The sequence below is a fragment of the Amphibalanus amphitrite genome, unplaced genomic scaffold, assembly GCF_019059575.1.
Source record: "Amphibalanus amphitrite isolate SeventyFive unplaced genomic scaffold, NRLGWU_Aamphi_draft 002080F_arrow, whole genome shotgun sequence".
In the NCBI taxonomy this organism is placed as follows: Eukaryota; Metazoa; Arthropoda; class Thecostraca; order Balanomorpha; family Balanidae; genus Amphibalanus; species Amphibalanus amphitrite.
The window spans coordinates 44827-68729 of NW_024883573.1; the positions used below are offsets into that span (position 1 = coordinate 44827).

Consider the following 23903-nt stretch of genomic DNA (forward strand, 5'->3'; position numbering starts at 1 on the left):
CAGCAATCAGCCATAGACGGGCGGGCCGGCATGTCAATGAGGGAGACACGTGTGGGGTCATAAGTGCGCTGGTGGATACCCCGCGGTATAACACAGCTGGTCTGGTGGTACTGGTGAGATCAGACTCAGTGTATGTATATCCGTACATGCTATATAAGCAAATCCGCGAAGGAAATACGCTACGGGCCATTCCAAGATAAGAAAAAAAAATACTATATATAGGCAATGTTTTCCCGAAATATAGCATAACGTGTCAGATTGAAGGACAGAATTACTGATCGTCTGCCCAAACATCAACTGACAGTCTTCGCAGAGCCTGCACCGGCTAGATACAGGTTCAATGACCATCATCCATTTAGCCCGCAGGACCAATGGCCGTCCGTCCGATACCCCACAGGGTCTGAATGGTGGTAGGATAGCCGAAAACAGAGCCAAGCTCCGACAGTCTGCCCCCGGATCAATGTACAGTGGACACCCACTGCCAAACATCGGCACTGAAAGCATGGAAACGATCGCAATACACCACCTAACGCAACGATATGAATGCGCAATAACGAACCATACGAGACCCTCACAGCGGAAAGGTGAACTATTGAAGACACCCCAATTGCGACAAGTACCGCTCCGGGCCACACTGTCAGTTTCCATGAAATGCAGCTCCGGGGGCGTCTCAGGGGCGGTTTGGGAGCTCATTCCGCGGCGCCAGGTTCTCGTCTATCATCATCAGTCATCTCGGTACCGCCCGTCGGCCCCCGCGGCACGTTCAATGTCTCTCGGAGGTGGCGTTTGGGTGAGCAACTCGGACCAATTACCAGCCACCGCCGGGACCGGGGCAGGTCAACTTACACAGAGTCACAGGTAGAGACATGGTGTCAGTGTCAGAGTCAGTGTAGGGTGCCATTATTGCCGTGTCAAAGGCATCTGAGGTGATATTTTAGTGTCCGGTAAGTGTTAGCGCATCAACTATCAATATCATCACTGGTAGGCTCAAACTTCAAACCACAAGACACAAAAGAGATACATCACACTATCACAATATGAATATGGTCGCGGTCACTTATCACAATGTGCACTTGAGAAATTGGTTGGCATAGGGTTATTTTCTAAGGATCTCCACTGCAGATTTCATGACTGTGGCTTATGGCAGCCGCCGACGGCTAGTGAAGACGACAGGTGGCAAACAAGGGGATGGGTTCGAGTTCCGTTCTGTTGGTTCGTGCCGCCGGCTAATAAATCCCATTCCAGTCATCCAAATTCAATTATCGGCAACCTGTCACCATGTTTTTTCCTTTCGGCATACAGGACAAAATAGCACTCTCGATTTTGATAATTATCAATAATTGAGCTCAAGCTATCAAACGTCCGCCTAACAAGTCTTCCAATATTAGCTGCACACAAGTGAATTGCCTGGGTCCCCCGTCCAATAACGACGTGTATTTCCATCCGCAGTTTATCCCACGCACCAATCACAAACTTTCAGACGCTGCGGGAAAGTCTCTCACAAAGTTTTTGTTCCATTTCCACTCGTCTCCAGTCGTCCCATCGCCCCAATCGCCGCTCGGGGGCTCCGCCATCGACCATCGCCTTATCGAGTGACGTCACAGCCGACTGATGACGTCACTATCGAATGATGACGTCACTGTCTCTGCTGCCGGGCCCAGCACGCGATAACAACTGGCGCGGCGCGGCGCGTGCGGTGTACTTTGGGTCGACGCTACGATCCACACTTGGGTCGACGCTACGACCCCCCTCCCCACCCCCCACCCCTACCCTGACCCGTACTAGGGAGGGGTACCGTACTACTACAATGCACCAGACCCCGGTCAAGGGAGGGATATCGGAGGGTGGAGCAGAGTCAGGGTGAGTCACGGGACGGTTGTACGACGCCGTGTTAGTCAGAGTCGTCCACTGGCGCCTTGGAGTCTCCAGGCGACCGGTGGAGGAGCCCGACGCGTGAGTCACGATCGTGACGGCACGATACGGCCCGTAGTGTATCGTGACAAAACGTAAGTGGTCTGCGCTGTTTGATACGCTGACCGCGCCTTGTCTTAGCTTCACTATATCAGGGTGTCTGATTGATCAAATAAAGTAATGACGACAAAAAACTGTTCAATGCCGGTGATTACGTCAATGGCTTTCCTATCTGCATCACTTGTGTGTCACCACTGATAAACAATAGCGCTGCAATAGGGTCTTGGGGGCACGTATTCAGCTCAGCGTTAGCTACATAGCAAACCAGACTCATGGTTCTAGCCCCACTAGCAGCCCAGAGTGGCAACCCAGAGCGTTTTCGTAGTTGGAGAGATCACCTACTCGTAAAACAACAATACATCTGTCATCGAACCACCTAAAATAACTCATGATAGAGAGAGAGAGAGAGAGAGAGAGAGAGAGAGAGAGAGAGAGAGAGAGAGAGAGAGAGAGAGAGAGAGAGAGAGAGAGAGAGGAGGAGGAGGAGAGGAGAGAGGGAGAGACACAGAAACAGAGAGACAGTGACAGACAGACAGTCAGACAGACATGAAAAGATGAAAGAGGAGAAGAACGAAAAGTAGAAGGACGATCACACAGACAAAGAGAAAAGAGAAGTAGGACGAACACAGAGGCAAAGATAAAAGGAGAAAGTGAGTCGAGTGCAGCAGAGACAGGGTCGGCAGTGCCAGGATTTCCCGGGAAAATCCCGGTAGTCCAACACGAGATGATATCGGAAATTATACAGTGACACTGTCAGAGGGGACATCCGTGCAGAATATATGTCCCAGGACGCCTCTGCATGATGGGATTTCCCGGCAGCCTGAAATAACTCCACACTGGCAGGCGTCTGACAGATAGCAAAGAAAGATCCCCGGACAGACTCTCACCGAACGAACCTGTGAAGACGGGAACTGTCCAAGACAGGCGACCACTTCACTTAACTGTTCAGAGAAGGGGAGTTGTGACCTTATCATACAGAAAGAGATGATATGTAGGACGCTGGCAGTGAAACACACTCCATCGAAAAGAGATACGGAATAGGTATGGTATCAATGGGATGCATTGAACAGATAACCATTGGGGTTACGTGTTAACTTTGATCCCTACAGGTACCGCGATATTTGTTCAGGCTTCGCTTTGTTCTGCACTTATATCGTTACAGCGTTTGTTTTGAGTTACCCGCTGGTTTCCTGATTCTGTTTATCACCAGCGTAGCTAGTTCCATTATCGATTCCTTGCGTGTGAAACAAATACCCCGGCAGGAGATAACGTGGAGCCCGGCCCAATAAGTCCTGTTTACATTATTCGTGCCGGGGATTCCCTGAGGAGCACTCGATGCGTTGGAAAGCGCTGAATCCATTCTAGCGGTGGAATACAAGGCGGGATAGAAGGGAGAGCTGGCTACAAGTTTTGCATAGTTAGATATTCGCACGCCAAAGAACTGCACAATAACAAAAATAGGTAAAGGAAAATTATATTTGAAAAGCCAAAACCAGGGCATCAGCAGCAAACATGATTTAGGTTAACCCAGTCTTGGTTTATTTGTGGATGCATACGATCTTGGTTATAGGAAATGGATAAAACAAAATTATAATAAGCCGAACTTCAGAGTCGATCGATCGATGTGTGTTCCTTTATAAAAGCTGACAGTCTCGATCCATCTCGATTCTCGATCCCTTCTCAAAGATATCATGAAAACACATTCGTTTATCATGTGTTTTCATGATCATCTTTGAGAAGGGATCAAGATGATCCGAAACTGTCAGCTTTTATAAAGAATACACAACGATCGATCAACTCCGAAATGTGGCTAATAATAATTATTAATTCGAATTTAGTGCATTTTCTTTAAATATAACAAAATGCAAGCATTACTTTGAAAAGCTAGGTCGCTACTCAAATGGTTAACAAGCAGAGCAAGAAAAGGCCAGACGACAGACCCCACTGGAGACCGCACTGGCAGCGATAACTGCCCGGCGGAAGCCGTCGAACACCGGACAGATAGCACGCCTCGACCGGAATACCAGACAAAACTGACCGGTGCCAGCTAGGGAATACTCCACACATTGGCAAACAAAGACATGGATATAGACACTGGCTCGCTGTCAGTCACGAACCGTGCCGAGCAGGGGAGGGGTGGGTGGTGCAGAGCTGGGACGGAACAGGGCCATTATCAGCACTCGTCGCCACTCCAGGCCGCCGTGCTTTGAGCGCCGTTTGAACACCGCTGTCTCTGTTGTAAGCGCGCCTTATCGGCAATCAATGACGTCACTCTGACGTCTCACGGAGTTCCGGGTGATCGCAGCGCCATGTCCACTCACAATGGATTCCGGTTCGCGCGTCCAGCATAAACACTTCCTGATAAAGGATTGGCTAAAGCTGTGTCGGAAAACGGACATCCTCCAGACACTCAGACGAACCGCCGGAAATAATCAGACGTCATTCATTCACTATTTCCTATGTCTAGCCATTCACCAGCTTACCGTATGTTGCTGATTAGCAAACACCCACATCCGCCCGGTTTAATGACATACCCTCCCCGGCCTCCCCCCCCCCCCCGGGGGCGGCTGTTGCAGCACAACGACATTCCTCACGGGTAGCCCACATTCCAGGTCGGCATTAGCACCCCCCCCCCCCCCCACGGCGGCACAGCCCACCGAGCGGTGGCCACGGCATGCCCGGCCGAGCACGGGCAGGGCCTTGTCCGCGTCTGGGGTACTGTAATGGAGGTGTCCCATCGTCTGTTTGTCATACCTACGTCAATATACTCTCATTCAGCTGGCTTAACTATCAAACCAAAACGCACAAGGTCACTTTATGGCGGAGTATAAAACTCTCTGCATTTCGATGCACAGGTTGGATATACGAATATATTCACAAGAGGCGTTGCATTCTTCGATACTTTTTAATATAGGCATTACCTAATCTTATTGGTCAACTCTCACGGTCACAGCAACGAGCATGGGGTGCCAAAGGAAGAATGCAACATTCAATGAAAAACTACGGAGCCAAGCAACTACGAGAACAAATAGAGCATCAGGGTCAGGGACAGTCACAAACTAACTGGACTATAATAACACGGAACAAAAATGATAGACGAACGCGTTTCGGCTAAATCACCGTCATCAGCGTCTAAAAGGAGAACAAGAGGCACACATCGAGCAAATATCACAGTTCAATCGTTTTGATTTTTACATACACTTTTAAACAAGCATGTGACAATGTGGTTACATTTCCTTTGACAAAGAGAAAATATCCTAAAAGAATCCTAAGAGAATAACCACATTGTACAGTTTACACAGGTGTTGCACAATTCATATGTGGATGTTTAAAATGCCAAACAACGCCGCTGCTTTTGCCCACTTCATGAAACCAACCCTGACATTAATGGTATCACTCGTAGCAATAAACGCCGCTTCAGTAGCCTTTCTGTTGTCGCGATTACTACATGACGTGAGTACCTTTGCCCCGTCCCAGTATGGGAGATGGTTTGAGTTCTGAGCATGTAGAACAAACGCACTGTGTTGCATGTTATTTCGTAGGTCACGTCTGTGCTCTTTTAATCTCGTTCCAATACCCCTTCCCGTCTCCCCGATGTATTTCTTATTGCAAGACCCGCATGGAACCTGATATACAACGCTGTTGCCATTATCCTTTTTGTTACTTTCTCTATTTCTTGATAGCATGTCACCCACCTTTTTACCCGAAGTAAAGGACACTTTAAAACCTATAGTCTCGAGTTCTTTCGCAATCGTTGTGGCCGTGATCGAGTTAAAATATGTGGATGACGAGATCGAGCATATCATGCTTTCCTTCATGAAGCTGAAATATCCGAAAGGATATTTATTGGATCTTAAACGAAAGGCCCTTAACATACGAAAACGATCCTCAACAACAAAAACCAAGAAAAAAGACGAACGATACATCACGATGCCGAACTCGATCACGGCCACAACGATTGCGAAAGAACTCGAGACTATAGGTTTTAAAGTGTCCTTTACTTCGGGTAAAAAGGTGGGTGACATGCTATCAAGAAATAGAGAAAGTAACAAAAAGGATAATGGCAACAGCGTTGTATATCAGGTTCCATGCGGGTCTTGCAATAAGAAATACATCGGGGAGACGGGAAGGGGTATTGGAACGAGATTAAAAGAGCACAGACGTGACCTACGAAATAACATGCAACACAGTGCGTTTGTTCTACATGCTCAGAACTCAAACCATCTCCCATACTGGGACGGGGCAAAGGTACTCACGTCATGTAGTAATCGCGACAACAGAAAGGCTACTGAAGCGGCGTTTATTGCTACGAGTGATACCATTAATGTCAGGGTTGGTTTCATGAAGTGGGCAAAAGCAGCGGCGTTGTTTGGCATTTTAAACATCCACATATGAATTGTGCAACACCTGTGTAAACTGTACAATGTGGTTATTCTCTTAGGATTCTTTTAGGATATTTTCTCTTTGTCAAAGGAAATGTAACCACATTGTCACATGCTTGTTTAAAAGTGTATGTAAAAATCAAAACGATTGAACCAGGGGGGCGACACGGCTATTCGCGCAATGTATTCATTTATGGGCCGCGCGGGGCCTCGCGATGACGCGGCTGGAGGCAACTGCTCAGCGCGCTAGGATATTCTGGCGGGGCCGGGCGCTGAACGGTGTGCAATGAATGGGTTATGGTCGGGCAGACAGAGATCAGGTATTGAATTTGAATTGACATAAGCAATCGGGTGGGGAAGGAGAACGTTTCTAATCGAGCTTGGGATGGGGAAAGCCGAAAATATCACGATCGGCTCATAGCTCCGACAGGGCCGGGTGCCGTACCATGTGTAGTATATTTAGGCGGGCAGACAGAGATGAGTTATTAGATTTAAATTCACCTTACCATCGGTTTCTGGTGGGTTTGAAGACGTTTTAGTCACGCTCGGAGTGGGGCAACCCACTGGCGGATCCAGGGGAAGGCATTTGGGGCAAATGTCTTCCCCCACAAGGGCAGCGCCCGAACTCGCTTTTCGAGAATAAAAGAAAACTTAACAAATTTTCTGAGGAAATGTTGGTTAATCACACTGCACAGCAGTGCACAAGGAATCGAAATCCGAGTTTTTTAAATTAATTCCGATAAACCTTTTTGGGGTAAGCCCCCGCATTGTCCAAGACCGCTTCCTGGATCCGCCAGTTGCGAATAAGTCACGGTCGATACCGAGCTTCGGCGGGACCAGGCGCTGTATACGTTGTTCTTTCAATGAAGAGGTGGACAGACACCTAGCCCCACATCCTACTGCTATGCCCGTGCTTCTGTGGGTGAAGCACTGAAGCATCACGGAATCCCACAGGACCTGCGAGTCGACGAGGTGGCCGCTTTGGCCGCCGGGTACTGCAGCTCCCTGGAATTGCCTGGGACCGACGGCAAAACAACAGCTCCGGTGGTGCCCCTATGGGCCGTAGTAATTAGTGAATTTCCGTAATGTAGAGATCATATCCTCAATGATCTCCATTACCATTTTGTATTCCTAAACAGTATGACAGACCAATTATGCTTGCCTACGTTCAGGCATTACCTCTGATGGTCATACGCCCAGTACAACATGTGTTGTCTGTCAAACAACAATCGACGACGGGATCCCTTCTCATCATCTCTTAAGCCATCGGTTGTCAATTCACCCACCCAGTTTCCCTAAAAATAGGCGGTCAGATTCGGCCTGGGTCCTTACGACCCCTCTAGATTCGCCAAAGACGGGATCGGATCACCGTTATTGCACCCGTCTTAGTGCCTTTAAGCTTCGACCACGGACGTCGGACGGGGTGATCGTTCCACGAATGTACGCACCATCCAGGCCTAGGATGCATCGAGGTTTAACCCGCGCCCCACTGGGGGGGGGCTATTTATAGCCCCCCCTCCCGTTTTTCTGCAATAATTTCCAAACCGCTTAACGGATCGACGCCAAACTTTCAGTACCTCTGGCTGCATCAATTTGACACCTTGTGTCGAAATTTGAACTTTGTAGCTACCATAGGTCGGCCGGAAATGACGTCAGAGTGACGTCATGTTCGGCCGATTTCGACGCAAAACATTGAACCACGGCAATCGCTCCCAAGAGCTCAGTTTTTAAGCTAGATCCAATTTCTTTGCATGAAAGAACTCAGAATTGACCGCGCTATCAAACTGCTATCTCGGATTTTCAAAATTTTGAAAATTCTGAAAATTTTATATAATAATATTCAAAATTGATATTTTTATATTTTTCTCAAAAAGTTTTTGACTTTTCGAAAAAGCCGGAATATATGTGACAGAACGCATGATTATGACTAACTCTAGCAAGTTTTAGCTAAATATCTTCAAAAATGGCCAAGTTATACGCATCATTGCAAAAAATTCACAATTATTAATTTTTCAAATCAATTTTTCAGTACGTATTTGACATCGTACACCAATATAAATGGCACCATCGTGTTCCTGAGCTCAAACTGCATCCAATAGACACCTTTTTTGTTGAAAAATTTTAACTTCAAAATTTGACCTTTTTTGACCTGAAAGTGACCTGACCTAAGCTAAGTTCGACTCAAAATGACCTCGAATGACACAGACGACATCAAATTCGAAATCTATGGCCTAAATGGACCATAAAACATGTGTCACGTGACCGACGCATGGTATAATATTTTCGTGACCTGTGATGACCTGACCCTGACCTGAAAATCAAAGTACAAGTTTGGTACCCTCAAGGTATCTAGAGAATCTGTTCACGAGTGTGGAAACCAAAAATGAGCCTGATCTGACTTGTAAGACGGCGGCCAGAGCCCAAAAGGTGAACAAGCCAAAATGCTAATAATTTTTACTTTGACCTGACCTGTGACGTCATCGGTGCCCTCGAGGTCAATGAAATTAGGTTTCGCTCGACAGTTTTTCCGGGGCTATCAGACGCCGTTTGAATTTTGACGATCGGCCCAGTAGTTTCGGAGTTAGGAGGGGGGGCTATGAATAGCCCCCCCCCAGTAGGGCGTGTTATACACAGACCCCAGTGGGGCGCGGGTTAAAAGAATGCAGTCTGTAGATCAAGCAACATAACAATGGTGGTATGCAACCACATTAAAATATCTCCCCGGCTCCCGCAACGTTCCAACGCCCCTCCGTTATGCATTCGCCTTGTGTGTCCGCCGAGCCGGCTTGCCTCCAATGACGTCATCGGCCGGCCGGCGGCGTTCAAGGTCAAACGGCTGGTGTCCTTACCTGGAGTTCTATAGCCTTGGATTGAACTGTGATATTTGCTCGATGTGTGCCTCTTGTTCTCCTTTTAGACGCTGATGACGGTGATTTAGCCGAAACGCGTTCGTCTATCATTTTTGTTCCGTGTTATTATACTTGTCTCAACTGAAATATAACTGGACTATGGTGAACGCAATAGGTGCCTCATAACTCCCACCATGATAAAACAAATCGATGAAAACGGAATTCATCGCAGACCAACTCTTGTTTGTTTGTTTATTGGAGCTTTAGGGCGCGCCGACTGCTGGGGTCATTTTGCACCAATCGCAGACCAATTTGATTAGAAACAAAAGTACCTACATACATATACCTAGCTGCTCGCGAGTATAAGGCCAAGGTTCAGTAAGACGATAATATTTAGCACTGCACGACCGCATTAGTTATAAAAGGATTACAAAAGAAGAACGAAGACATTGAAGGATCCAGTGCTCTCCCTGGGCAGAGACGGGTAAAGGAGGGCTCCTCCAACCGCTGACCTTTGCTGAGTAAAGCTGCGGCCCGCCGGCCGCCGCCGAGCCATTTACATTCATTTCAGACGCGCTGACGGCGCTAATGTCATCCCGCCGGAGACCTACGGCAAGGCAATCTCCATTCCACGTCTTAACCGCATACTGGCGCATATCTGAACGTCGCGATGTGGCTTAATCTCCGTCATACATAGTTGAAATGGTCTGAGATAACATCACTTGTTTTCGCTACCGCACGTATTTCTGAAGACGTTCTTTGGGCTCGGTGTTTGAAGACTAACCGTTCTAGAGCCGTGTTGAAACAAAAGACTTCAACTCAGCTAATCTTCTTCTATGCTAATCTTCTTCTATGATAAACATGAACTGAATAACTTACAACAAGAATTCTTACAAAAAAGCATGACCTATGGTTACATAAAATCATCAACAGTCCATGACCCTCGCCCACCCAATGACCGGTTTTTCTGTCGCAATTTCATCCCGCCGAATATGTGATTTCCGCCACTGTCGAAACGCCTGCTCTTGGACTGATCTGGCTCTCCAGAGTCCGGGCGCCACCGGGGTCCGGTGGCGTCTGATCTACGGCCTTTCATCTACCGTCTCCGCCACCCCCCACCCCCCCCACCCCCGGCCTGAGGCACTCGCGGCGCCACTCGGCACAAACTCAGTTACCGCCAGCCCCGCCCCGTGGGGCAGCACGCTCACCTCCCTCTGCCCCTCACTCCCCTACTCTTCCTGAGTAGGCATACCCACGGGAATCCAGACCGGATGTCGGTACTTCCGGTCACCGGATACTGTCAGTACTTCCGGTCACCGGATACTACTTCCGTCCGCCATTGTTCGAGCAGGGTTGAAGTCAATTTATAGAGTTGGTTGAAAGCAGAAAGGTGGTGAAGTTAAGCTGGGTCGACGAGTAGGAGTCGGAGTTGGAGTCGGTCAGATCCACAGTTCTGCCCGGAGTTGGAGTCACCAAAATCTTACCGACTCAGAGTTAACGCTGCATGGCTCAACGTCATGCACCGCATCTGTTTGATTGACGATACTGCGCTCAAAATTAGATTTTGTCGAAAGACAGCCACAGGCCATTTTGTGATTTTGGATGAACGTTTTCAGCGAAAGAAGCAAAGACGGTGAATTCCCCAGAACCTGCTTTTTAATTCTGCATGTTATTTTTAATGCATATTTGCAACGCAAAGCCTTGGAATGCACAAGGGATCATTTCAGGCAGGATAAAAACATTTCCATTATGAGCTTCAATATCATGATATGGATTTTCATAGAATCTTCCAGAGTCAGAATTGGAGTTGGAGTCAGAGTCTATTATTAAAGCTGGAGTCAGAATTGTAGTCACTCTAAAATCCATCGACTCCACAGCCCAGCAAGCATCAATCTGCACTAACAATTTTTCCTATTTAACTCAGAATTTTTATTTGATTAAATGCTAAAATATACCAGCCAGGTTACTTTCATATGATGCAACTAATGCTAGGTGATTCACCTGTTTAACTCACCTGTTGGGTTTCCTCAGCCTTGCTCTTAGGAGAGGAGTGAGAAGGAGGGAAACCCAAGTCGTTCAGAGACGCGCCAATTCCAAAGAATGTAGTTGGACACAAGCTGGGGCCAGCGGGTGGGCCTTGAGTCAGGGAACTGGTGTTGTGCGTCTGCATGTGAATTGTGGAAACTCGACAAGTCGACAAACTCGACTCGTAGTTGGTGCTAATGCTTCACAAAGAAAGAAAGAAAGAGAGAGAAACGGCTGTGAAGTGTAATGCAAATGCTGTCTCATCCGCAAACAAAATGGGTAAATGACATGTGAAGGAAGGCCAGGCATTGTGGGAATGCAGGAATCAGGAGGCAAGTGGTGAATGACTGATTGGAGCTCCATGGCGCATCTGACCCTGTCCTTGCTTGTTACGAACAGGGCGCATACCATGGGGGGGGATCCAATGGTTTGACATTATACCGATCGTAATCTGTCATGATGATTGAAGGGATATAATTGTGAGATTAGCAATGGATTTGATGACCTAAAAAGGCCATTACCTCATCACCTAACAATAATTTGCGTGCCCTCCTAAAGTCTGCTTACCCAATCTCTACCTGTCTAGGACAGGTAGGGGAGCTGGGCTCATGGGCACATTAATGGTCAGACTTGAAACATTATTCTTCAATGAAAGAAAATATGTCCTTGATGACCTGTAAAAATGACTGAGTCTGTGATAGGGGCATCCAGACAGAAGACTGGGCTGACTACACAGAACCAAATACCAATGTGAGGCAGTCTCTCAGTCCCAGTCTCATCCAGCCAGCAGTGCGGCAGGCTCACCTCATGGGTGCTGTCTGGATAGAAGCTGATGCTCACAGCAGACTTGGATCTGAAGGAGGGATCCCTCCTGGTGGTAGGTGAAGTGATGAACTCCTGTGTCAATGCCACTGGTTCACCACTAAGGCGACTGATAGAGCACCACCTGAAAACAAACACAGGATGTCAGTGGCCACATAAAGGCAATGACCAAGAACTTTGGACCAAGACTATCACTCAACTCAACTTGCCGCGACAAGCGATGAAAATGCCCATTGGGGAAGATGGTCAATTATACACCCACAACACTGCTGCTGAGTGAATTGCACTTCTGAACAAAGATTTGGTAATGTTTGAAATGAAAAGGAAGTAATGATTTGTTACTTGATGCAATTTATCTGACCAATAATGTGTTTAACTTTTTAGGTGATTTACTCGGCCTTGTGATGCAACAATCTAACCACAACTATGTACCACGGCCAAATATTTGAATGAATGTTTTACCGGTGATGTGAGTATTCAACGTGCACATCAGTTAATATGCAATGATGATCATGCAGTGAAACTCTGAAATATCAAAACGTCAAACATGACCGACTCAAGTACTTCACTCCATTTCAATTTCCTACAGCATCGATGACTAGGACCAAGGGCAGCCGGCAATATCAATCAGCGTTTTTTATCAGCGTTTGAGATACCAAATAAGGCAAGCATACCTTTCAACGGTCACAATACCAATAAATCCATCTAATAAATTACCCCTGACACCCGCAATGCGACGAAGGCAGTGACAAAGTGCAAATATATCAAGGTTTTTGTATTGACTTTGACCTGAGCGGTAAATCTACTGCAATAATTCGAAGAAAAATAATTCCGTTCACTCTTTACATCACCAGCTAATTACAATAATTTATAAAGATGCTTTGATGTGTTTATGAAGACTAAATGATCAAATTGCATCGGAAAATAACCGCAGCTAAGTTAAAACAGAGAGAAACATCAATTATAGAAGAAAAGACAGAACTCACTAGTTTGATCGCCAACCGCTCAAACACGATGCAGAAACTGGACAGAAATATTCATTTTCAAATAAAATCTTGTGTCTCGCTTCCTGACTGAAATGACAACAAAGACATTTCCTACTACAGCCTTCGTCATTATCCTCCTAACCCAATTTAGCTGCATTTTAACAGTAAAAATAACTGGCATAAATAACTCTACTTTCCTTCAATTTGGAAGCAGTCACGCATTGCTTACGAATATGGCGCAATATGGGCGTAGTTTTTTTTTCATTTTGCACACACAAAAGCACAAAAGGTGTCTTGAGAGAGGTGTAGGGTGGTGTCTGACTTTTTAGGAAGTAGGGGCATATTTATTTCGAAAATGCCGATTTTGAAGCGAAGCTGTTGTGGATGTGATCTCCAGAATGGGTCTATCATTGTGGGAGTTCTTACAATGGTAAGCTAATCAGAGATTGATCAATTATGCCTCTAGTTGTAGCAGGTGTTCATTGTCGACCTGCCTTGTCATGGGTTCTGACTTCTGAGCAGTGCTGCGGACTGCGGAGTTGGAGTCAGTCGGAGTCGATATTTGACTTACGTCTTACCTGGTTGACTTACCTGGTTGACTTACCTGGTTTGGTTCCTTTTGCGTGCGGGGAGGAAAATGGTGGAGAAAGTGAGAGAGGAAGGAACAAGGAACCCTGCATTTAAGAGACGCGCCAGTCAGTAGGAAGTTTGTGCTGTAGATTATGCATTACAAACTGACTGGAGAAGTGAGTCTCCTTCTCATATTTACAGGAAGTAATTACTTAATGCACAAAAGTTCAGCATGGAGAAAGGTTTGAAGAGGCATGGAGAATGATATTTCTGCTCGTAGTCGAAGTTGGGGTTGCCAAAATCTTACCAACCCTGACTCCGGAGTCAGAGGTAATGTTGCAATGGCTCAATATTATGCACTGCACCTGTTTTATTGACTATACCATGCAACTTTTGGATTTTGTCAAAAAAAGGTCATTTTGTTGTTTAGGATGAACATTTTCAGTGAAAGATGTGGAAGAACCTGGTGTTAACCACTGGACCTGGTGTTAACCAACGAAGAAGGCATGATTCGTAATCTCGAGCACCTTCCTGGACTCGCCAGAAGCGATCATGTTGTCCTGAAATTTACTATTGTTTGCTATGCGGATGTGTGTACCTCACACCGCCCACCGATTCTACACATCAACTACGAGCGCCTTGCAGGTGTCCTGAGGTCACGAAACTGGGATGATATCAGAAACTTGGACCTGGAAGAAGCATACGAATCGTTCAAGTCGCAAATCACCGGAGACGTTGAAGACTGTTCGGTCAAGAGAAGCGCCCACTCCAGGAAGAACCTCTACATGAATCGGGCGGCGATGCAGCTGAGAAAGAGGAAGCAGGTGCTGTGGGGCGTCTACCGTCAAACTCTCGACAACGTGGATCATGCCCGGTTTGTGAGGTGCAGAAATCAGCTTAGGGGCCTGACGAGAAAACTTCGAAGGGACCACGAGTCAAAGCTGGCATCGAACCTCAGACAGAACCCCAAAGCATTTTGGAGGTACGCCAACTCTAGGCTGCGTACTAGGTGCCGTGTTGAAGACCTGATGGATGACAACGGTGAGCTTGTGTCCAGCAACCGAGCAAAAGCTGAAGTACTAAGCAGGTTCTTCTCCAGCGTCTACACCTCAGAGGGAGCTGAGCCTCCCCCAGCTCTGCCATGCAACTTCCAGGGACCCCCACTGGTTGACGTGGATGTATCGCCACAGAAAGTTGAGGCTAAGCTGGCGGTCTTGAAGCCAACTAGCTCGCCAGGGCCGGATGCTATTCATCCCCGAGTGCTCCGCGAGTCTGCAGGCCCCCTGTCCGTACCCTTGAGTTTGCTATTTGCAAAATCACTGGAAGCAGGAAGTCTCCCCTCTGATTGGAAGATTGGCGAAGTAGTCCCCATATACAAGAAAGGCGACCGCAGAAACCCCGCGAGCTACCGACCAGTGAGCCTTACCTCCATTCCGTCAAAGGTGCTCGAGTCCATCATTCGCGACCATCTTCTTCAACACTTCACGGACAGTGGCCTGCTGCATGCGGCTCAGCACGGATTTCTCCCGAGGAGATCATGTTCCAGTCAGCTACTGGAGGTGATGGAAGATTGGAGTGCTGCATTGGAAGATGGTGACCCAGTTGATGTCGTATACCTCGACTTCGCCAAAGCCTTCGACTCGGTGCCGCATCAGCGACTCCTCAGTAAGCTGCGCGCTTATGGAGTCGGGGGGAAGCTGCTGAGTTGGATTGAGGCTTTCCTTGTTGGTCGTACTCAGAGGGTTGTGCTGCAGGGATCGAGGTCTGACTGGGTCCCCGTCACCAGCGGTATCCCCCAGGGATCTGTCCTTGGTCCCGCCCTCTTCACGATTTTCGTCAATGACATGCCCCAGCAAGTGTCGAGCTGTGTCAAGCTGTTTGCAGACGACACAAAACTCTACCGTCGTGTGACAGGTGACCCTGCCGACCTTCAAGCTGACATCAACGCTCTGGTCAACTGGTCGAAGAAGTGGCTGTTGCCCTTCAATGTGTCGAAGTGCAAAGTGATGCATGTCGGAGGTCTGAATCCTGAGCACACATACTTACTGGATAACGCCGCGATTGAGAGCGTGAGCGAAGAGAGGGATCTGGGCATCATTATCGACGAGAACTTGAAGTTCCACCAACAAACTGCTGCTGCCATTGCAAAAGCGACCCAGATGTTGGCTGTTGTGAGGCGCTCATTTGCTACCCTCGACGTGATCACGCTGCCTCTGCTGTACAAGTCTGTGGTGAGACCGTTCCTCGAGTACGGCAACATTGTATGGGGGCCATTTGGCAGAGTCAACCAGAAACGGTTGGAGCGGGTACAACGTCGAGCGACTCGCATGGTTGACACCATCAGACATCTCCCATACACCGAGCGTCTGCGCCGTCTCGACATACCGTCGCTGTACTATCGTCGTCGCCGAGGGGACATGGTGACAGTGTTTCAGCTGTTCCATGGTGGCATGTCAGTGGATCCTGAAGCGCTTCCGACCAGACACAGCTCCGACCGCACAAGGGGACATCAGTGGAAGCTGCAGAAACCGAACGCAAGAACGCTCACGAGGAGGAACACCTTCAGCACAAGAGTCGTGAATGACTGGAACTCTCTGCCAGCTTCTGTAGTGTCTGCCACCAGCGTCAATCAGTTCAAGGCCAGGCTGGACGAACACTGGAAAAGCCTGAAGTATGACATTCCATACCCATAAGAGCCCAGACTGTCCTAGTCCTAGAGCTCGATGAGAACGGGATCTCCAGGCCAAGTGGCCTTTTCCCTCCCGATCACTGTGAAGGTAAGGTAAGGTAAGAAGTTGAATTCACCAGAACTTGCTTTTTAATTCTGCATGTTATCCTTATATTTGCAGCATATTTGCAATGTAAAGCCTTGGAATGCACAAGGGATTGTTTCAGGCAAGATGAAAACATCTCCATTATGAACTTAAATATCATGATATAGATTTTAATAGAAGCGTCCGGGGTCTGAGTCAGAGTTAGAGTCTGAGCTGATTTTTAAGTTGGAGTCCGAGATTGAGACACTTGAAATTTTAAAGTCCATCGACTCTACAGCCCCGCTTCTGAGGTATACTTAAATAAAAATGTTTTCCAGCTTTGTAAAGTTTTGCTTATAATTGTATTATGCATTGCCAATTTAAAGGTCATCAATTTCTTTGTTACTGGAAAGGAGAACAGTTTTGAATCTGATGTCATTGTATTAAAGAGTCAGGACTGTAAAAATCCTTGTTACCTTTGACATGTCTGGTGTAATGGGCAAATTGCACCACATTTTTGGTGCAGCATTCAGTGTAACATAGTGTGAAATGTTGCCAAATGGATGAGTGGCAACATTTTTGTGCTGGCAGATTATTTCAGAAATGTTGGCGCAAGACAATGAGGCCTGACCTTAGACAACTGCACTCACTGCATTCTGTATTCAAATCGGGTGCCCACATACTTACCCCTGGGTTGACATTTGATGACACAGCCCTTGGATGATTGGGACTACAAAGGCACAGTGTAGTGTTTGCTGTGAGTGTGCCACTTTCGGTTGTACTGTTGTAGAGGTGGTCATTGTCGTGCCGGGATATTGTCCAACAGTTTGACGTAGGTAGCACATCTCGAAGTACAGACATCTGGTGACGCCGTGACGGGACTCGTGGCTTGTGCGTGAGAGGCCGGGCGAGAACGAACCGAACGAACGACGACGCAGACACTGCACTTGGGCTGGTTGATCTTCGGGGTCCTGACTGCTGAAGTTATGTCTGCAGGGGACTGTTACCTGAGCCAGGTGACTGGCATTGAGAACTGTCTTTCAGTGGGGGATCATAGGGCTCAGAAAGCCACCTTAATTCAGCACTAGGTGCCGGGCTGGAAAGCTTGTTAATGTGGTAGTTTGTAGAGTTAGACTTTACAGCACTGGGGCATTGTCGGTGCTAGGGCGCTTTGTGTGTGTGATGCACTTCAGACTTACCATGACGTCCCAGTACACGCTTACACTGTGTCCGCGAGCGGCCGTGACTGCTCGCGGAACCGGCGCCCTTGTGACAGCTGCTGACCCCTGTGACAGATGCTGACCCTGTGACAGCTGCCTGCCAACCCTGTGACAGCTGCCTGCCAACCCTGTGACAGCTGCCTGCCAACCCTGTGACAGCTGCCTGCCAACCCTGTGACAGCTGCCTGCTAACCCTGTGACAGCTGCTTGCTAACCCTGTGACAGCTGCCTGCCAACCCTGTGACAGCTGCCTGCTAACCCTGTGACAGCTGCCTGCTAACCCTGTGACAGCTGCCTGCTAACCCTGTGACAGCTGCCTGCTAACCCTGTGACAGCTGCCTGCTAACCCTGTGACAGCTGCCTGCCAACCCTGTGACAGCTGCTGTCCTCTGTGACAGCTGCTGTCCCCTGTGACAGCTGCTGTCCCCTGTGACAGATGCTGACCCTGTGACAGCTGCCTGCCAGCCCTGTGACAGCTGCTGTCCCCTGTGACAGCTGCTGCAACTATGGTTGCAGTCGTTCACAATGATACCGGCCGTATCGCATCACCTAGCCTGGCTGTGCCCAGTGCCTTATTGAGTTCCGAAATTTATAGCCATTACACCCAGACTTGCCGAGGTCGTGACTCGTGAGGCCCCTATATCGGGTGCTAAGCGGTTATGGAGCTCGGAAGCAACGTAAAAGTATGGATAATTTCCAGAGGTAGTTTTTACCACGGATTTGTTGAAGCCCAGCTCCCGTACACACAGGTGGGGCTAGTTTAGGGAGTTGCGTCGCTATTACGCACGTTAAATCGAAAACGTGCTGCTACTGTTCTCGTGGTTTTCTTTGGAGCGTTGTTACCGAAGCATTATCCCCTCCCCCGACTAGAAGATAACCACCACTGTCTGTCTGTCTGTGCGTCAGATCGGAGCGCTGATCTACTTCATCTGCCTCGTCCTGGCCATCATCTTCAACGAATGGATCGAGGACAGGATGGATGGCCTCAAGGAGCAGGGCTACATCTCCTTCGACCTCACCGGCTTCATGAGTGAGTGAACGAGCCGCACGTCCGTCCCGCAGTCAGAGAGCGGTGAGAGGTGTCATACCGGAGACTTTTGGCTGCTTGTGGTGGCGGTGTGACGATAATGGTTGTTATATCGGCGTTATCAGAGAACGACACAGTTATTTTTGTGGAATGCGTTTTAATGTTTTTTCATTGAATTGTGTCAAGCTTTGCAGATTGTACTTGTCTGCACCTCGTTTGATTAGAACGTGACACATTTTTGCGCAAAATATCGTTGCCCTAAAAGCATCATAACTTTTATAATTAACTTACTGTTAGATTACGAGACCAGCGTAACATCGAGCTTTCCGAATCAGTAGCTAATTCCCGACGTGGCCAACAGATGCACTGTCGGCCACCGCCCCTTGCTTTGTGATTCACGGCCCCGTGACTCAGCCTCGGAAACGACACCTGTTGTGTAGCCAGCCTTCAGTACATGTCACAACAGACCCGAGACGTATCTGGCGCGCTGGCAGTGGTGTCATATCCGGTGCAGTTGTAACTCGGTCTAGCTGGACGTAATCGTATGCAGTCCGCAGTAACGTGCTGTCCCGAGGCGTCAGGTTGATGTTGGATAACAGCTGCTCCTGGGAGAGGATGGGGTGGGGGCTGCCTGAACAACGACCGTACTAGAGATGTTTGGTACTGTCGATAGATGTCGCTACTTGGTAGTGTTGTGAAACTTTATGATTCCATATTCTGAAATGATATTATGATAACGGATTTAGCCATGCGTGTTTGCTAGTTATTATTATTTTTATGTACTCTGTATAGGATGACGGCCGTTGACCTGTTCTGACCTGGCCGGACCTAATCTAACCTGACGTTGACACTGGTCGCTGGACATGACGTGAACTGCTTTTATAAAGTGGTTTGTGGTGGTTACCATGAAGCCTGACCTGACCTGACCTGACCTGACGTGGTTTCCAGAGGTGGGCATCGCTACCGAAATTTGGAAACCGCTACCGCTACCTTCCGCAACCTGAGGTACCCAAAGCGCAATCGCAACTCCGAAACTATTTTGCAGATCGTAAAACCGCAACTCGCAACTCCGCAACTCCGCAACTCCGCTACCCACCTCTATTAGGTACCAACCATATTTTATCAGTTTTAGCCCTCGCATGTGTAGGCCGTGGGGATTGGATGAACCCCCCTCGGTATTTCGCGAATAACTCGCGCAAAAAGCGGACGATCGCGACGAAATTTTCAGAACCCTCGAGTTTATCAAATTTTACTCGTACTCCGAAAATTGCATGACCCTAACCCAAATGACCTTTGACCTATTTCTCGAGACCATCTTTGGCCGAAATCGCGATTCGGCAAATGTCAGCTCACCTTACCCGCGCGTTTCCAGTCTTTTGTGATTGTAAGCGTCCAAACCTGTGAAATGATGTTCGTCCCAATGTCCCATGCATTACGGTGGGTGTCAATGTCACGTGAAGGTCAGGTCAAGGTCATTGACTTTGATGACCATTGACCTTGGTTCACCTTTTCGAGTTTTACATGTTTCTAGGGTAGTTTTTGAGGCTGATTTCGAGTTTTGCATCCATTTAAACATTAACCCTCGCACGACCAGGCCATTTCTCATAACACGAACGACCAGGGGGGGGGGTTGTTACGACCCCCCCCCCTGGCGTTTCGAAACGGAAGGTCGTAGAGCCTAGCGGAAAAAACCAACGGATTGCTCTCAACGAGATCTCGCGATTGGTGGTATATTTTTTGGTCCTAGGTCAACATTTGACCTACTTTTGACCGGTCAAAGGTCAAATTTTCGGAAAAATAGGCTTTTTTCACCTTTCGGCGGCGATTGTGGCAAAACGGTGGGAGATATCGACTTGAAACCTTCACTATCGTGTTCCTTGATCAATTCTCTATCGTTTGGTATGTATTTCGTTTCCCTAGCTCTAAAAATGGCGCGTTGGGAGCGCCGGAAGTCGGCAAGGTCACAGTCGGCGGCAGCAATTCGAAAAATCAAAATTTAAATTTTTGAAATCTGATTGTATTTTTGGATTTGGGAGGCCCATTTGCTCCCTATAGAAGCTAATATTGCTGCATATTCCCATTGAGGTGACAAGAATTAGCAAAATAGTGGTTCGGGCGCTTTTCAAAAATAGTACCGGACGCTGTTCCTCTTGTGACGTCATAGCTCCGTGACCTGACCTGACCCGGTCAAATTTCTTATACCATATGATAGCCAATACTTGCCCCAACATGCATGGGAAGTTTCATCACGATCCATCAACCGATGTCCGTACCACCGGCAGGAAACCTCGGGCGTGGGCACTCAGTTTGTGAAAATCCGGCCGGAGGCTGTACCTCTTATGACGTCATAACTTCGTGACCTGACATGACCCGATCAATTTTTTTTCGGCAAAAGATGCGCAAAGGTTGCCCCAGAGGGTATTGAAAATTTCAGCCCGCTACGACAAGCCGTATAGCGTGCACTTCGAAAAAACCTCAGGGGGGGTTGATACAACCCCCCCCCCCTAGGCGTTCTAGGGTTAACCTGCGCACGACTGGGGGGGGGGCTCTACAGAGCCCCCCTCCGGTTTTTCGGCAATATCTTCCAAACGGTTTGACGGATCAACACGAAACTTGTGCTAACCTCAGCGGCATCAATTTGACAGCTTGTGTTAAACTTTCAACTTTCTAGCTACCATAGTTTGGCCGGAAATGACGTCAGAGTGACGTCATGTCGGCCGATTTTGATGCAAAATATTGAATTACGGCAAGCGCTCTCAAGAGCTCAATTTTAAAGCTAGATCCAATGTCTTTGCATGAGTGGACTACAAATACACTTAGCTATCAATCTGCTATCTCGAATTTTCGAAATTTTGAAAATTTTGAAAAATATGTATTTACAATTACAAAATGTATTTTTGATTTTTTTCAAAAAGCTTCTAACTTTTCGCAAAAACCGGAATATATGTGATAGGACACACACTGATGAACTACTCTAGCAAGTTTTAGCCCAATATCTTCAAAAATAGCCAAGTTATTTGCATTATTGTCAACATTTTACAATATATTTTTCAAAACCATTTTTCAGTAGGTATGTTTTTGACATCGTACAGCAATATAAATGGCACCATCGTGTTTCTGAGCTCGAACTGCATCTGATAGGCACCTTTTTTGTTGAAAAATTTCATTTTCAAAATTTGACCTTTTCTGACCTGAAAGTGACCTGACCTCCCGTAAATTCAGCTGAAAATGACCTCAAATGACACAGACGACAATGTTATTTAAATCTATGAGTAAAATGGACCATAAAACATGCGTCACGTGACCGATACATGATATACAGTTTTCGTGACCTAGGATGACCTGGCCTTGACCTGCAAAAAAAAAATCGAAGTAAAAGTTCGGTACCCTCAGGGTATCTTAGGTATATATCAAGGAGTGCGTAAACCAAAAATGAGCCTGATCGGACTTGTCAGCCGGCGGTCCGAGCCTAAATTGTGAACAAGCAAAAATGCTGATAATTTTTACTTTGACCTGACCTGTGACGTCATCGGTGACCTCGAGGTCAATGAAAATAGGTTTCGCTCGACAGGGCTATCAGACGCCGTTTGAATTTTGACGATCGGTCCAGTAGTTTCGGAGATAGGAGGGGGGGGGGGGCTCTGGAGATCACCCCCAGTCACTCGCGTTATGGAAAATACCCCAGTCATGCGCGGGTTAACAAAGTAGTTTTAGTGCCTTCGTTACATGTTACGGCGCCGTCAGTGGTAGTTGACACCTAGGGGAGAGTGGGGAAAGATGCCCAGGGTTTTACTATGTCAGATTTTATTCGAAAATGACGATCGGAAAGCAAAAACTTGGAGTTTCAACGGAAGCCGACATCATTTTTCTCCAAAAATATCACACTTTCGGGCCTGAAATATGATAATTTTTTTTTGCTATTAAAGGGACCCTCCCACCTTAACATTAGATTTGAGTTGAGATAGCCAAAATGGGGTCCCTGGCTCACAATTACCGGCTTCGGCACTCACAACATCGAGAAATGCCTTAAATCGGAAATATTGAATTTCAAAATTGCAGCATTTTGATTCAGAGGGGCTAATGCTTAGGAATACCCCTCTGAATGTGTGACGTCAGCGCAAATATCTAACGATTTTTAAATGTTTGACTAAAACGTTTTGTAGCACGCGGTGGTATATGCTATTTGCGCGCAACATCTGCCGCAAACGCCGCACTTCTAAAATCAAGTTGCTAGAAACAGCGGAGATCCCAAAAAAGTAAACAAAAGTAAAAGTCTAATATCTTGAAAACCGGTGAATATTTTTCGGTGAAATTTGGCATATATTCGTTTTCGCTCTTTCTGAACCGAGCGACATCACTTTCATGCCAATTCATAAACTTTTTTGAAGGTGGGAGGGTCCCTTTAAGCATTTCCCTGAAGAAGTGAAAGGGGGCATCTTACCCCACAGGGTGGGAAAGACGCCCCCTGGCGTTGGGTAAGATGCCCCCTGCACTATAAGTGACATAAATGGGCACGTGAATCGCCTGAACGAATCAGCAGTCCCTTCGAGCCTGCAGTAGACACCAAACGTCATCGTAAGGGCCCCCAAAAGTAGTCGTAAGGGGCTTCAGAGGTCATCGTTAGGGCCATCATAGTCCAGCGCGGCCAAACAAGCCTCCGTGGTGGCGTTCGGAGACCACTGTGAGGCCCTTGTAGGTCTTCATGATGCTTGAGGGCCCTCGAGCCCATCGTGTGGACCCCAGATGCCAGCGCGGCCCGTGGAGCCAACGTGGGAGCCCTCAAAGGATGTCGTGAGGGCCCTGGAGCCAATAATGGGGCCCACAGAGGCCGTCGTGAGGGCTCTCAGAGTCAGATGCCGCCCAAAAAGTCGTTGTATGGGCCGAGAGACCGGCATGGGGAGCACCCGACCGTACTGGACTCTCAATAGTCCCAGATCGGCTTTTGTCTCTAATCACAAGTATGTAATAAATGATTTGACGGGATGCTTGAAGGACAGCCTACGAATTTAGGGGGGCGTCTTTCCCCATCAGGACAGGGGGCATCTTACCCCAAGGTACCGAAGTAACATTAAATCAGTACAATTTGTTAGCCATAAAACTACACCCTGAAATAAATTGTTTGGGACACAGTACACGCATGTTAATGTATCACGACTATAGCAAGGGACGCAAAAATTATCTACCTTCTTTGATATTTACAATGTTTTGACAACAAAATATTTTTTGAAAGCAGCAAATAAAAAACATGCAATCACCAGCCAGCCGTTGCCCAACTGAGCTTCGCAAATTTTTGTGCAG

The 23903-nt window shown here is 47.5% G+C and overlaps 1 long non-coding RNA gene across 1 annotated transcript in view; it reads right to left on the reverse strand.

Annotated features, from left to right (window-relative positions):
• The window catches only part of LOC122376277, a 55401-nt gene extending 42595 nt beyond the window's left edge, over positions 1 to 12806 (reverse strand). The window contains exons 1-2 of the long non-coding RNA XR_006255581.1: positions 12724 to 12806; positions 12032 to 12173 (exon numbers count right to left, since the gene is read on the reverse strand). This is a non-coding gene — a long non-coding RNA (uncharacterized LOC122376277). The remainder of the gene's footprint in view (positions 1 to 12031; positions 12174 to 12723) is intronic.
• Positions 12807 to 23903: the final 11097 nt, after the last annotated feature.